This window comes from Gossypium hirsutum, chromosome A11 (genome assembly GCF_007990345.1).
Source record: "Gossypium hirsutum isolate 1008001.06 chromosome A11, Gossypium_hirsutum_v2.1, whole genome shotgun sequence".
Lineage (NCBI taxonomy): Eukaryota > Viridiplantae > Streptophyta > Magnoliopsida > Malvales > Malvaceae > Gossypium > Gossypium hirsutum.
In genome coordinates this window covers 87,904,813-87,919,572 of record NC_053434.1, presented here as the reverse complement: position 1 = coordinate 87,919,572, position 14,760 = coordinate 87,904,813, and the positions used below count along the sequence as shown (strand labels likewise).

General features: G+C 37.0%; 1 non-coding gene across 1 annotated transcript; it reads left to right on the top strand.

The window, feature by feature from the left end:
* Nucleotides 1-14,170: 14,170 nt before the first annotated feature.
* Nucleotides 14,171-14,277, top strand: LOC121210183 (small nucleolar RNA R71). The gene has a single exon (XR_005905311.1). It is a non-coding gene; the product is annotated as a small nucleolar RNA R71 (small nucleolar RNA).
* Nucleotides 14,278-14,760: the final 483 nt, after the last annotated feature.

Genomic DNA, 14,760 nt, shown 5'->3' with positions numbered 1-14,760 from the left:
TAGAGTTGTAAAGCCCTAAAATTTAGGGTTTGTAATTTTGTCGGGTTTAACACAAATCGCATGTTTTGTATGGTGGCTAAATGATTTGGGTGTGTTTGGGGGTGTCTGGGAAGGTTTGGGTTCAAGCCCTGGCCTTTGCGAAATTTGTTTCTCTTTTTGATAGAACCTGAGTGTTGACACTTGGGCCTTATGAATTAATGTGGTCGCTTGTTATCAAAAAGAGCTTTGTGGCTTGGTGGCTTGTGGCATGTTTTGGCAGGTGAGGAGACTGGGGTTCGAATCCCATGGTGGGAAAAAGGGTGTTACTTTTGTTGCTTGGGACGGTGAGAGTTGTGTGGGATTTGAACTCTGGTAATGGGAGTTGAATGGGTCTTAGAGGTGGTTGTGGGTGATAAGGGGAGAAAATCTTGGAGATTTTCATGGGATTTGAAGTGGGAAGAAGTTGTAGCCATTTGGGGAGTGTGTGAGGGTGCAAGTTCGGCTAAGGGTTAGGGAAGTGTATTTTCGACATTTGGGTAGTGAGTGGAAGCTAAAACCTCAGTTTGCTGCTATTCTTCTTTTCTCGTTTTGGTCTTTTTGGGGGTTAATTCCTCTGCCGACTCCTTTAGGTACCTTTCCGGAAAAGCCAAATTATTGTTTTCACTTTTGCCGTTCGGTCAAAGCTTGTGCCTTTTTTCTTCTCTACTCTAAGTTCCTGACCGAACATTACCCCAGGTTTTACTCAACACTGTACCGAAATCCCATTCTTTTTCTTCTTCTTTTCTTAACTCTCAAACCCTTCCGCTATGTCGTCTCCTTTGCGTCCTATTTTCAAAACCTTAGCCGAATATCTCTTGCTCATCTAGATCATCTTTTGTGTTAGCCGAATACCCCTTTTGCTCTTCTTTGTTAAATCTTTTCGATTTCTTTAGTCATCTTTTTATCTCTACGACTAACATTCGGTTAGTTTTTATTGAGCGAAGTCGGTGCCTCTCTGTTGTGGTAAGAGTATCGTGTAGCTATGGTTGATATTATTTCTATATTGATTACCTTAAGCCGAACTTTACCTTTCTAAAATTTTTGTGGTTGACGCATGGTGACCTTTATTCTTTGATGTATGTTCGCAGAGTTCAGCCATTCCTGAGGGGCCAGAGGCGCGTGACGTTCTTGAGCCATCGGAACCCTGACTTCCAACACTTGGTCAAGGGCCAAGATACGCGAGGGCATTCTGAGTTAATCTTGACACTGTTGATCACTTTCCCTTCGATCGAGGTAAGTAGAGGAGTGGGGTTAAGGTGGTTGTTACAATTGATTGTAGTGGAGACTAACCGCTTGATAGGTTGTTTGTAGGCTTTGGGTTCGTGATGATTTCTGTCGCTTTCGCAAAAACCAGGTGTGTAACTGTACACCATTCCTGTTACTGATCAAAAGCTGAAAGGTGTGCATCCACACTCCTGCTTTACTATAGTTCGGCAAATGCCAAAAAGCCGAAACGTCGGCATTTGAGGTCACGCGAGTGTGTGATCGCTTGTGTGTTAAACCGAGCCACAAACCACAGGCTTCAAGCTGTTGAGGCCGCCACGAGGGTTCTCGTGGGCTTAGGCCGTGAGGGGCCCATGGGCCGAGAAATGGGCATTGAGCCCATTTGCACTGTTTTGGCCATATGGATTATTTGAGTTATTCGTGAGGACTGTAGACCCTCCAAGAGGTCTTTAATTGTATCGAGACCCTAAATTGGTTAAATGACCGAAATGACTCTTGAGGGGTAAAAATTACGATTTTACCCCTAGCTGACGAGATGATTATTATGTCCTAGCAATAGGATAACTGATATGTGTTGATATTTATGTAACTGGTTGTGAATATAGCATACTGCATACATTTAATAATTATGACACGACATACTGCATGGGGTTGGGTATATGATATGGAGGAAGTACTGTACTGGTGACTATGTCACATTCACTGTTACTGGTGGCTATGCCACAATTACTGATACTAGTGGCTTTGCAACAATTATTGTTTCTGGTAGCTATGCTGCATTATTATTTCTGGCAGCTTTGCTGCGATATTGGTGTGCTGGCTGGGTGGGTCGATTTATATCCCCACATGGTGTGATGGTTGGTACGGGTGGTGTGCTAGTTGGATTTGGGTGGGATGCATAACTACATTACATCGTATTGTATTCTTACTGCACTGGGCTTAGGCCCATACTGCTACTGTATAGGGCTTAGGCCCAGACTGTACTGATATTGTATAGAGCTTAGGCCCAGACTGTACTGTTACTGAATAGGGCTTTGGCCCAGATTGTATTGATAATGTGTTATTCACTATTTGTTTGCTGTTGGGATTACACATTGAGTTTTTGTAAACTCACCCCATTTCTAACCGTGCAGGTAATCCGTAAGCTTAGGTGGTTTGGAGCTGTGAGGGACTCGGAGACGGCCACACTACTGTTTCTATTTCTTTTATTTGTGATTAGTTTTCATTTTGGGATTTATTTTATGTAATAAGGCCGTTGGTGGGTTTAAGTTTTAATTTGGATTGTGATTTTTATACTAAACTGCTAGTCTAGGGAAACTCAATTTTTTTTCAAAATAGCATGATTTTCTAAGGAACACGAGCTTCCAACGACAAAGTTTTCAAAATGGTTCTGCGGTTTTAAATGAAGTAATATACCAAAGGAAAACATATTGGTAAACGTTTTGACGAGAACTTTAGTTAAATAATAGTGAGAGGATTTAGATTGAATAATGGATTTTTACCGAAAAGATCAGATTTGGAAAATAATTGGATGTGACGTACCGGATTCGGCCGTAATGTCTAGGCCGGGCTTGGGGTGTTACATATATATTGTCAAAGAAGAATTGATTGAGAGAATTTGAAACTATCACTCTCATTAAAGGGTGCACAGTAATGTTGACAAATAAATTACCTCAGAAGTTGAAGGACCCAAAGAGTTTCACTATCCCATGTTCAATTGGAAATCATTATATTGGTAAATCGTCATGTGATCTAGGAGTGAGTATAAATCTAATGCTTATGTCCATTTTCAAGAAGCTGGGAATTGGAAAAGTAAGATCTACTATGGTTATGTTGCAACTGGCTGACCTATCCTACGTGCATCTAGAAGGAAAAATTGAATATGTGCTGGTAAAAGTAGATAAATTTATCTTTCCTAAGGATTTCCTTATTTTAGAATGTGAAGTTGACGAAGATGTGCCAATTATTCTTGGAAGACCTTTTCTTGTTACTAATAGGACTTTAATTGATGTACAAAAAGGCAAGCTGACTGTGAGGGTAAGTGATTAGCATGTTACCTTTAATGTGTTTAATGCTTTGAGATGTGTCAATGTTAATGATGAATGCCACACACCATTGGGTTGATAGAAATAGAAGTGGAGGAATTTACCAGATATTTCCACAACAATTTCAATTGTTACGAAGACTCACTTGAGTAGAGTGATATAGTAAGTTTTGAGGAATTTGGTGAATTTATGGAAGCTAAGCATATAGTAGATAGACTAGGGAAGAGTTTTGAACCCTTTGATTTATCAAATCGACCTTTCAATCTTTTGAAGTATGCATATTTGGCTAAAAATAGTACTTTACCAGTAGTAATTTCTGTGAAGCTGACACTCGAGCAAGAGACAAGGTTGTTAGAAGTTTCTCAGTGATTTAGGAAGGCATTGGGATAGACCCTTAATGATATAAATGGTACTAGCCCTACATTCTACATGCATAAGATCTATTGAACAATAGAGAAGACTGAATCAATCATTAAAGAAGTTGTCAAGAAAGAGATTATTAAGTGGCTTGACGTTGGCGTCATTTATCCAATTTCAAACAGTTTATAGGTGAGTCATGTGCAATGTGTACCCGAGAAATGAGGTGTCATAGTGGTAAGTAATGACAACAATAAGTTCATACCAACTTGTATTATAACGGGATAGAGAGTATGCATTGATTACCACAAGCTTAACAAGGCAGAAAAACCATTTTACCCTACCATTCATTGATTAGATGTTGGATAGATTAGCTGAGAAAGCTTTTTATTATTTTTTGGATGGTATTTCAGGATATAATTAGATTACCATAGCCTCCAATGACCAAGAGAAGAAAACAACCACATGTCCATATGGTACTTTTGTGTTCATACAGATGACGTTCAAGTTATGTAATGCCCCAACAACTTTTCAACGTTGTATGATGACCATATTCTTTAACATGGTGGAAAATTTTCTTGAAGTCTTCATGGATGATTTTGAAGATTGTTTGAAAAATCTGGAATTGGTTCTATGCTACTATCAAGAAACGAATCGTGTTTTAACATAGGAGAAATGCCACTTCATGGTTCATGAAAGAATTTTCTTGGGGCATAGGATATTACAGAGAGGAATTGAAGTGGATAGAGCAAAAATTGAATTGATAGAAAAATTGCCACCTCCCACCAGCATAAAGGCAATTAGAAGTTTTTTAGGCCATGCAAGTTTTTATATAAGATTCATTAAGGATTTTTCGAGGATATCTAAACCATTTTACACTTTGTTGGAGCAAAATAGACCTTTCAATTTTGATGAAAAGTGTTTGATAGCCTTTGAAGAGTTAAAGAAAAACTTATAGCAGCACTAATTGTAGTAGCTCCAGAACCGACACTGCCTTTTGAACTAATATGTGATGCCAAAAATTATGCTGTCGGAGCCATGTTGGGGTAAAGGAAAGATAAAATACTGTAGGTAATATTCTACTGCAAGCAATATACTATGCTAGTAGAACTTTATCAGAAGCACAACTTAACTACACTGCCACATAAAAGGAGTTATTGGCTATGATTTTCGTGTTGGATAAATTTTGTTCTTATCTAGTTGGTATAAAGGTCATAGTCTACATAGTTCACTCTGCTATTCCAAGATGCTAAGCCGAGGTTGATTAGATGGATACTGTTGCTGTAGTAGTTTGACTTGGAAATAAAAGATCGGAAAGGGACTGAGAATCAAGTGGCTAATTACTTGTCGAAGTTAGAATCTAGAAGTTAAGGTGATCATGATACACTTATTAAAGAAGAATTTCTAGACGAGTAGTTGTTAGTTGCCACGACATTACCTTGGTATGCTGACATAGTGAACTATTTAGTGAGTGGGGTGTTGCCACTCAATCTCAGTAGTCAGAGAAGACGGAAATTTCTTCATGATGCCAAACACTATTATTGGGATAAAACTTTCTTGTTTAAATATTGTGTTGATCAAATAATTAAGAAATATGTTCCTGATGACGAAATACATAGCCTTCTACATTCATTCTTTCAGCTCTATAGGAGGACATTTCAGAGGAATGAGGGCTACTGGTAAAGTACTTCAGTTAGGATTGTATTGGCCAAGTCTGTTCAAGGATGCTCATGAATTCTATGAGTCATGTAACTGTTGTTAGAGAATAGGAAATCTATCTAGGAGACACAAAATGCCATTGCAAAGTATATTGGAGATTGAGTTGTTTGATGTATAAGGAACAGACTTTGTGGGTCCATTTCCCCCATTAGTGGGCAAGGTGTACATACTGTTAGCAGTGGGCTATGTCTCTAAGTGGGTCGAGGCTATTGCCCTTCTTAATAATGATGTAAGGTCAGTAATCAAGTTTTTACACAAGAACATTTTCACAAGATTTGGTACACCTAGAGCCATTACTAGTGATGGGGGTCACATTTTGATTGTAAGTTGGTAGTTAATGCATTGCATCAATATGGGGTGAAGCTACAGCATATCACCCCAAACAAATGGACAAGTTGAAATTTCAAACAAAGAAATTAATTTTTTTTAAGAAAAAGTGGTAAATCCTACTTGTAATGATTGGTCTACTAGATTGGATAAAGCTTTGTGGGTGTATCATATCATATATAAAACTCCGTTGGGGATGTCACCTTTTAAGCTTATTTATGGCAAGCCATGTCACCTTCATGTTGAACTTGAGCATAAAACATTTTGGACTATTAAGAAGCTGAACATGGACTGGGTCACCGTTGGCCATAAAAGGTTATTAAAATTGAATGAAATGGAGGAGTTCCAAGCACAAGCATATGGGAATACTAAGTTATACAAGGAAAAGACCAAGCGTTTGCACAATAATAGAATCATGCCGCGACAGTTTGAACCAAGACAATATGTGTTGTTATTTAACTCTATGCTCAAATTGTTTCTTGGTAAATTAAATTTTTATTGGTCAGGTTCTTTTGAAGTAGCTCAAGTGTATCATCATGGAGCTATTAATATCAAAGATTTGAAAACAAGAGTCATATTTAAAGTTAATGAGCAACGCTTAAAACACTATTGGGGTGCCCATATGGATCTAGACAAGCACTCCATTGATCTCCGAGATGTTTAAGCTAACAATTTCTTGTATTTGTCTATTTTTTTAATTACTTTAATTTTATTTTTAATATTGTTTCCATTTTTGTTTTTATTTTTCAATAGTTTTTTTCTAGATATAAAATAAAGAATGTAAATTGAGCAATTACGATAGTAAATGAAGTTTATCGTAGCATTGTGACATATTGGAAAATGGGTAATATGAGGATGACCGGGCAAATAAGTCCAAAAGGAGAGATTTTTTCTTTTGTTAGCTGGGCCAATTTTTTTAGTTGTCCAGGCCATGGAAGAGTAGTTAAACTTCCATAGCACATTTCACTTTTGCTGAATTGTTATAACTATTTCCCTTACTTTTCTCTCCTCAACTGTTCATATCTCTTAGGTTTCTATTAAAGTTTTCATTTTTATTAATTTTTCTCTTCAACCTCTCCCATTTTTTTCCATTATATTCTCTAAGATTTCTTCCAGTTTTCTCCAATGGCTTGAGTCAAAACTGCTTCTAAAATTGCAGAATCAAGGGCTGATGCTACTCAGTGAAAGACATCCTTTAATAGTAGCACAGCCACGTGATGCAATAGCAACATTGCAAAGTGCTCTTTCTATTTTGAGCAAGGGTTCTTGTTTAAAGATGAACAATATATGGGATACGATGAACCTGTGTCCTCCATAATATAAAAACATTGTGAATATTTTTTTGTTTGCACCCTAAGGATGTTTTAGGAAAAATTGTTTGAGAATTTTATGCCCATGTCAACTCTCCAGATTCCTCTTTTATTTACATAAGAGGTACTTTTGTTCCTTTTGATGAAGACCATATTAATGCACAGTTTGGTCTTGCAAGTATACAGGAAAAACACACGCCATTTGCTAAAGGTTTAGCCTAGGTATTGGAGGATTTATGTATCAAAAAAACATGATAGACTATTTTCGGTCGGGAGTGTTATACTGTTAAGAGGGCTTTGTTAAAGCCTATTGGGAAAAGTTAGTATCATTTCCTGAGGAGCTGACTTATGTCGTCTACACACAATACAACTATTTCGAAAGAAAAAATGCTTTTGCTTCACTCCTTTATAAAAAGGAGAAGGATTAATGTCGGGAGGATCATTTTTCAAGAAGTACACCAATGTGCTGAGAAGAATGCGAGTAGTTTAAACTTTTCCTCACTTACTACTGCTCTATGTCGAACCACCCGAGTCCCTTTCAATACAGAGGAGGATATCACCCCTAAAAGCGTGGATTGACTAAGGTTATCTTTGCCAAGATCCAAGGCACTGATGCTACCAGCGTAATTTAGCAGAGTCATACTACCACTTTCTCTACTGCACATACTCCCACGATATCACCTCTAGTTTCCCATAGCTCCCTTGAACAACAAATAGTGCACTTCTGGAAGAAGTTAGAGCAGGGGATGTCTCTTTTTGAAACCTAGCAGTTTCACCTGGATGAGGAGATAACATAGACCTAACATTAATAAGCTGAATATTGGGCTTATGTGAGGAGTAGGGATTTGGCTATAAGGAAATCCTTGCAAAGGAATTTTACAAAGCCAATGCTAGAATTTCCTATCTTCCTAGCCACCTTGATCCCATTTGCTGATACTGCCAAGGAGCCCACATAAGCTATTTCTGAAGCACCCACTCAACCTACTGCCAAGACACCTACTCAAACTGCTGTGGAAGAACCTGAAAAGACAATATCCCTAAATGTTGAGAAGGGGGAGAAGGAGAAAATGATGATACTGCCACCACTGTCGCCACCAAAGGGAAATACCTTATTCCACCTTCACTACCAGCTCGCGTATCTACATAGAACGGTGACATTGATTGCCTGATCGATGAACTCATAGAAACTAACAAGAAAGAGGAAGAAATGACCCCCTAAAAGAGGAAGTACAGGTACAAAGTCAATGCCTGAAAATCCAATCATTGGATAGAATGAAGTATCTGCATGCTAGTCCAAGCCAGTTAAGTTTTTTTTTTCTTTGTGGCATGCATGTTGTATTTCATTTCTTTTGATATGGCATTTGTTGTAAAAATTTCTCTTTTGGTTGTTCTCTTATATATCTGACCATGGATTGAGGGCAACGTATCCCTTAGGTTTGGAGGTGTGTTGTGCATTTAGGCAGCATTTTATATTTAATATGTATGATCATTTTAGTATAATCATTTTAGTTTAGTTGAATCTTCTTCGCCATGGCAATTTAACTATTACGTACTGTTTGCCTATGAAGAGTACAATATGTACTTATGATGTTCGATAATGACCTCAGATTCTCCAATACACCTAGAACATGTGATAGTGGATTAGGTGAATTTAGCCTAGGATTGGTTGTTTGAATATTAATTTCTAAAAATGAGATGTCCTACACTCAGTTTTTTCAAGTTGTAGTGAGTATCTTCTAATGAACTTAAGGACTTTTGAAGCCAAAATTCAGTCATTGTGCCTTGACATTATTAAATAAAGGACAATAGGCACTCTAATGCTTAGAATTACTGAGAAAGTCAGTACCACTTTGTTTGCTCCATCATGTTTTTGACTAAAAAGATGAGTTTAAGTAAGAGTGTGTAATAGAAAGTAAATAAATTAAGGGGACTTCGCTGTAGTAACGGGCAGAGTAGCTAATGAGGTATTTGTTTGCTCCATCCATCTTCTAAGTCAAAATCCTTAGTTTAAAGAGTGATTTTTGTTTAAATTGTGATATGATCGAGTACTAGGTAATTCGATGTACGCTCCATTGTGATTATCAAGTCAAAGAATTTTGTGACATGCTAAATCCCCTAATATACTAACATTATATATATAAAATAAAATAAAATAAAAAAGAAAAATGTAAATGGCTTATACAAGTATTCTTAGAGCAATAATGATTTGAGTTTAGGTAACAAGTGAACTGAGTAAGTTAGGAGATATTTGCTATGACCAGAACATACATGAAACTTAGGAAATCTTCTTTTTAGGGAGCAATTTTTTGCACTACCTTTGTTAAATCAAACCTTTGAAACTCGAAACAAGTTTTTAACGATAGAAGATGGCTAAAAATTTATGTATGTATTGGTCTTCGAATAGATTGATAGTACAATATGGGTAGATACACTAGTGATACTGCTGCATACATGCATTTATGCATATTTTTCTTGAGGAAAAGTAATAAGTCAGGTTTGGGGGTGTGATAACTTTTGAAAAGAGTTGTTTTCATTCCTTTAGTCCTAGCTAATTACTTGTACTCGAGTACATTTAGTGGCATGTTAGGACAGTTTATTTGTATTTTTATCATTTGCATTAGGAGCTTGGACTTTGTTCATATGTTAGATACTTTTAATTATGTGTGGAAGGGTTGTGTTTGGTGGTTTGGCAGGTGTAGGATATAGAGAAAGAAATAAAGGAGTGAAGGTTTGTCAAGGCAAAAGGTTGAACAATTGGCCACCTTGTATGTCGTGGCAATTTAGGGAGATGACTGAGTCAACACTTAACGCATACCAGTCCCAGCCTAACTCTACTTGTACCAGAAAAATCTACCTAGAAAAGAAGAGAAGATATCGTGGGCTTTGGAGCTACCCTAGGAAGAAAAAAATTGTAAAAAGCCAAAGGTGGAAACCCTAAAGGATGTGGAGATCCGGAGGCAACAATAGAGGGTAATAGCTGGGTAGAAATGGAAAGAAGAAGCTGAAGGCATTCTCTTTCAGCCACTACAGGACACTATGCTGCTTAATTGTTGATTGGTTTGGTGACAACCATATTTCTAAGTTCTTCCACTATTTTTGTTTCTGTTCTTCCGTAAATTGATTCAATCGAAATGATGTTGGATGTTATTTTGAACTTGAATTTTAATCACCAACCCATGAATTAAATCTCATACGGCTGGGATTACATGATGAAACTTTTATTTTCTTTAATGGTTTAAGCATATATTTGATTTAATCTACCACTTCATTCAATTGCTTTTATTTCCTAACTATATGCGCACATTCTCTAGACATAGATAAGTATGCAGTATTCACATAAGTTGAATCTAATTCTGAAAAGGTTGGATTGGTTAGACTAAAATTGAATGATACAAATGGCTATTCGGCGGACTACCTGCAACTGACTCTAGACATAGAGCAACGCTTGTATAGAATGAAGACAAAATAGTGCAGGGTGCCGTGCTAAGGCCTATAGAAATAGGCTAGGTAACTTGAGACCTTGCTCTCGAAAGAAGCAGGTCACTTTAGGTCTCTTTTGAGTAGTAGGTTAAGTACGATTTTGCTAAGGCATTATTGAAAGTAAGGATAGATTCTTAGTAATTCCAACCTTCCAATCAACATCGTGTGCCTTTTATCCTTTGCCATAATATCTTTACCATAGCATTCTTAGTTATTTATTTATTCTCTCGCATTTTATTCACGTAATTATTCTCGTAATTGCCATTACATTTTACTCTTGCTTTGCCTTAACATTTTCCAATATTAATCAGTATACATTTTGTACTTATCCTTATTATCTTAATTTACCACTGCATATTTAACTCAATTTTGCCATAAAATTAATCATTATCATAGCTTGACCATTTATATACCTAATCCGATCCCTGTGGAGTTGATTTTACTTATCACTTTATTACTTGATTCGATGTGTATACTTGCACAATTCACATATTATATTCACATGCGACAGTGGGACTACTCTTTATTTTGATTTTTTCTCGTAATGGTAGTGCCGTAAAAATTGTGGGGTTCCTAAAATGAAAAATTAAAACACACAAATATATATAAAAAATACTAAATCCTAACTAATTAAAAAATAAAAAAAATAAAAATCATCTCGAATAAAAACGAAGTAAAATTGTCTAGAATTAATCAGACTCAGGATTCGAGTCGTCCACTAGCTTCAAAATTCCCCTTTTCTTTTGCTTGATGTGATCGTCCTTATTATGTTTGATCAGTATTGATATGTTGTTATTTTGCTTCCTTGTTGTTGTTTTCGCCAGGTCAGTATCTCAAAAAATGTTGTTTTGCATTGTGGTATGCCTATCATTTGACACTGACATTGTAACTGTGCTCCTCATTTGGTTTGTTGCATTCCTTTTTGTAGTTTTGGTTTTGAATGGTTCTAAGTGCGGTGTCATCCGCGAAGGGGTTTTTATGCCATAACTTTAAGCATAGTGTTCCGCAATTGGTTTGATGTCAACAATAACTTGCATCGTATATTCAAGATGTGTTCGAATGTCACCCTCGCTTGATGTAGCTTGACCTTTGTTCTTATCTATATCTTGCACTTGATTTATGGTCCTAACATTCTTTGAAAAGTTTCCACTTGGAAGTGGTTGTGGCCATTGGAAATCTTTAATCCCATATTTCTCTGCTGCTCAGGTTGCCAATTTACCATACTCTTGATTGCATGCCGTTTAATATTCCAAATATTGTTGTATTTTCATGATTGTTTCTTCTAATGTCTACTTCTTCGACTGTGCGACACTACTTCTTGCTTGTAATGTCTCTATGTTTGGTTTGAGTGGCTCGGAGTTTCCATCAGTACTTCAGCCATTTGGTGTTGTTCTGACAATAACTAATGTATTCTATGCTTGGGAGGGGAAGACGGCTATATCCTAGAGAATAATTGATGTTGGTGGCTTGGAGGGTATTGGCCACTGATAAATATATCATATGGGGGCATTCTAGGGCTTGACTTGTTGTTTGAACTTGGAGAATATATTTGAAGATTGCGTCGAAACAAAGTCAACAAATTTCAAAAAATGGCTCGTTTGTCGCACCATAGAAAGGGCATGGCGCGACACGACACTAAATTTTCCTATGTTCGAGCATCCATCCATAATGTGTCATGTCATAAGGGTTCTGCGTGATGACATAGAATTGATTTGGTCCTTTCGGGACTTGTAAAAGATCTTCAGTTACCCGTACATGCACTCTACCAACATTTAGCTCTTCCGTTGTCATTGGAAACCTGAACTAATTCTAACATAAAATAAAAGTCTAATTCCTGAATCTAACAAATTAAAAAAAAATAATATACAACATTTACAAATTAATTAAGTTTGTTCGTTAATATCTATGTTGTGCTACCGGACTTGTCCGATAATTCCTTAAAATGTACTATCGACTTCAACTGTTGATCTCGCTTGTCATCTCTTTTAGTCGCTCCTTAGTCCATTAGAGTCTCACCATTTCTCTCATTCTCTCGTCTTGTGAGTACCTACACTTGCACAACTCGATAAATACCTTCGATTGAGGGCATTAGGGATTAAATTAAATAGCACCTAACATTCCTCCTTATCTAGTCCCTCACTATGGGAATCAGGACCACATTTGAACACTTTTATTTTTTCATCAATTTTTATGATTAGCTCGTTTTGCTCGAGATTAATAATTAATTTAGAAGTGGCTAGAAATAGCCTACTCAACAGAATGAGGATTTCTCGATCTTCCTTAAAGTCAAGGACTATAAAGTCAACGGGAATTATAAATCCTCTTACTTTGACCAATGCATCCTCAAGTACACCTTTTGGGTGTACCAAGGATCTATCGGCTAATTGTAGTGTAATTAAGGTATTTTTAAGATCCTCAGTCTGAGTTTTCAATAGATTGATAGGGGCATCAAATTTATGCTAGCCCTTAAGTTGCTAAGGGCTTTACTAAAATGTTGATCCCTTATCTCGATTGGAATCGTAAAGCTACTTTGATCTTTTAATTTTGGGGGTATCTTCTTAGAGATCAAAGCATTGAACGAGGGATCAACGTCAATTTGCTTACCCTTTTTCATTTTCGTATGTCGTTCTATAATTTCCTTTAAGTACTTGGCATACTTTAGAATTTTATCTATGAGCTCTAGTAGCGACAAATTGACATTGAGGGATTTAAATAAATTAAGGAAATATATAAAATATAATTCGCCCCTCTTTTACTTGTCCACTAATCTCGTCAGGAATGGTACCTTTTCTGTGCTCAGGTTTGACATTACTAGATCAGACACCGGTTTGGCTACCTCCTTGATTGGCTCATGGTGCTTGGCTTCTTGCTCTTCCTCCGTGGGTTCATCGATATCTTTCAGAATTCCTCCTCTTCATGGATTGGTTGGCTTGGAAACTTCAATTCCTTGCTTGATCACAATGCGGTCACCTTTATGTGATATTTCTCATATCTTCGTGGATTATTTTTCATATTTTTGGGGAGACTCTTACCATTTTGCTTTTGAAACATTGTCATCAATTGGCTCATTTGGTCATAGAGGCTATCCATTTAGGATTTGAGTTGTCCATATGTAGCTTGGACTTTTCAAATATTCCTCTTCATTATTTACATCTCCCTCTCTAGTCGGTTGAATATTAGACCCCATGCAGCATGGTCATTTCCCATGGACCATTGTTGTAATGGTGGAGGTTAGTAAGGAGGATTTTTTTGGGTTTGTTCTTGATTTTCACCTCATTGATTACCTCCCTACTTGAGGTTAGGATGACCCCTCCAATCGGGATTGTGGTATTTGAATAGGGATCTCGATCCTTATTGCTTATATAGCTCGTCTTCTCTTGTTGGTTCTCCAAATGTGGCTCTGCTCTCGTTTGCTTGACAGGTGTCTCCTAATGGTTAAGCTTTTCAAGGATTTGTTGAATTTGATCATTGTCATTCTCTTCGTTTATCGCTTTTTTCTTTAGAGGCTTAGATTTGTGCATAAACCTATCATTGGGCCACATGTACGAATTCATGGCCATGTCCACTATTATTTTATAAGCCCATTCGTACGTATGGAACATGAGAGATCTGTTGGATGCTCCATCTAGGCTGGACTTAATATGTCTGTCAACACCGTTATAAAAAAACTGTATTTGGAGCCATGCTTGCGATCCACAATGAGGGCACTTTTATAGCATCATCTTGAATTGTTCCTACGCCTCGTATAAGGATTCACCTTCGTATTGATTGAAATTGGTGATTTCTCACCTCAAATGAATGGTTCGACTAAAAGGGAAATATTTATAGAGGAATTTTTTCGCTAAGTTGCTCCGTGCGGTGATGGAACCCAGCTCTAGTGAGTCTAACCAATTGGCCATATTATCTCACAACAAGGATGGGAATAATCAAAGACGCACAACATCATTGGATACCCTATTATACTTAAATGTCTTACATAGTTGAAGAAATCACTTTAACTGCTGATCCAGATCTTCAACCATGTTTCCTTTAAACTGAAGCATATTTTGGATCATTTGAATCATGTCTGTCTTTATTTTAAAATTATTTGCATTAATTGTCAGCCTTTCTATGCTTCCTCACACTGTGTCTAGTGGAGGTAGAGCGTACTTGAGCAATGTCCACTGAGCCTTTGGGACTTCTCACTAATTTTTTCTATGTTTCCCTCATGGCTGTAACACGTAGGTTTGTGCAAGTGTACAAGTCATTTTCAAGTAATAAGTAAGTATCGAGTTATCATC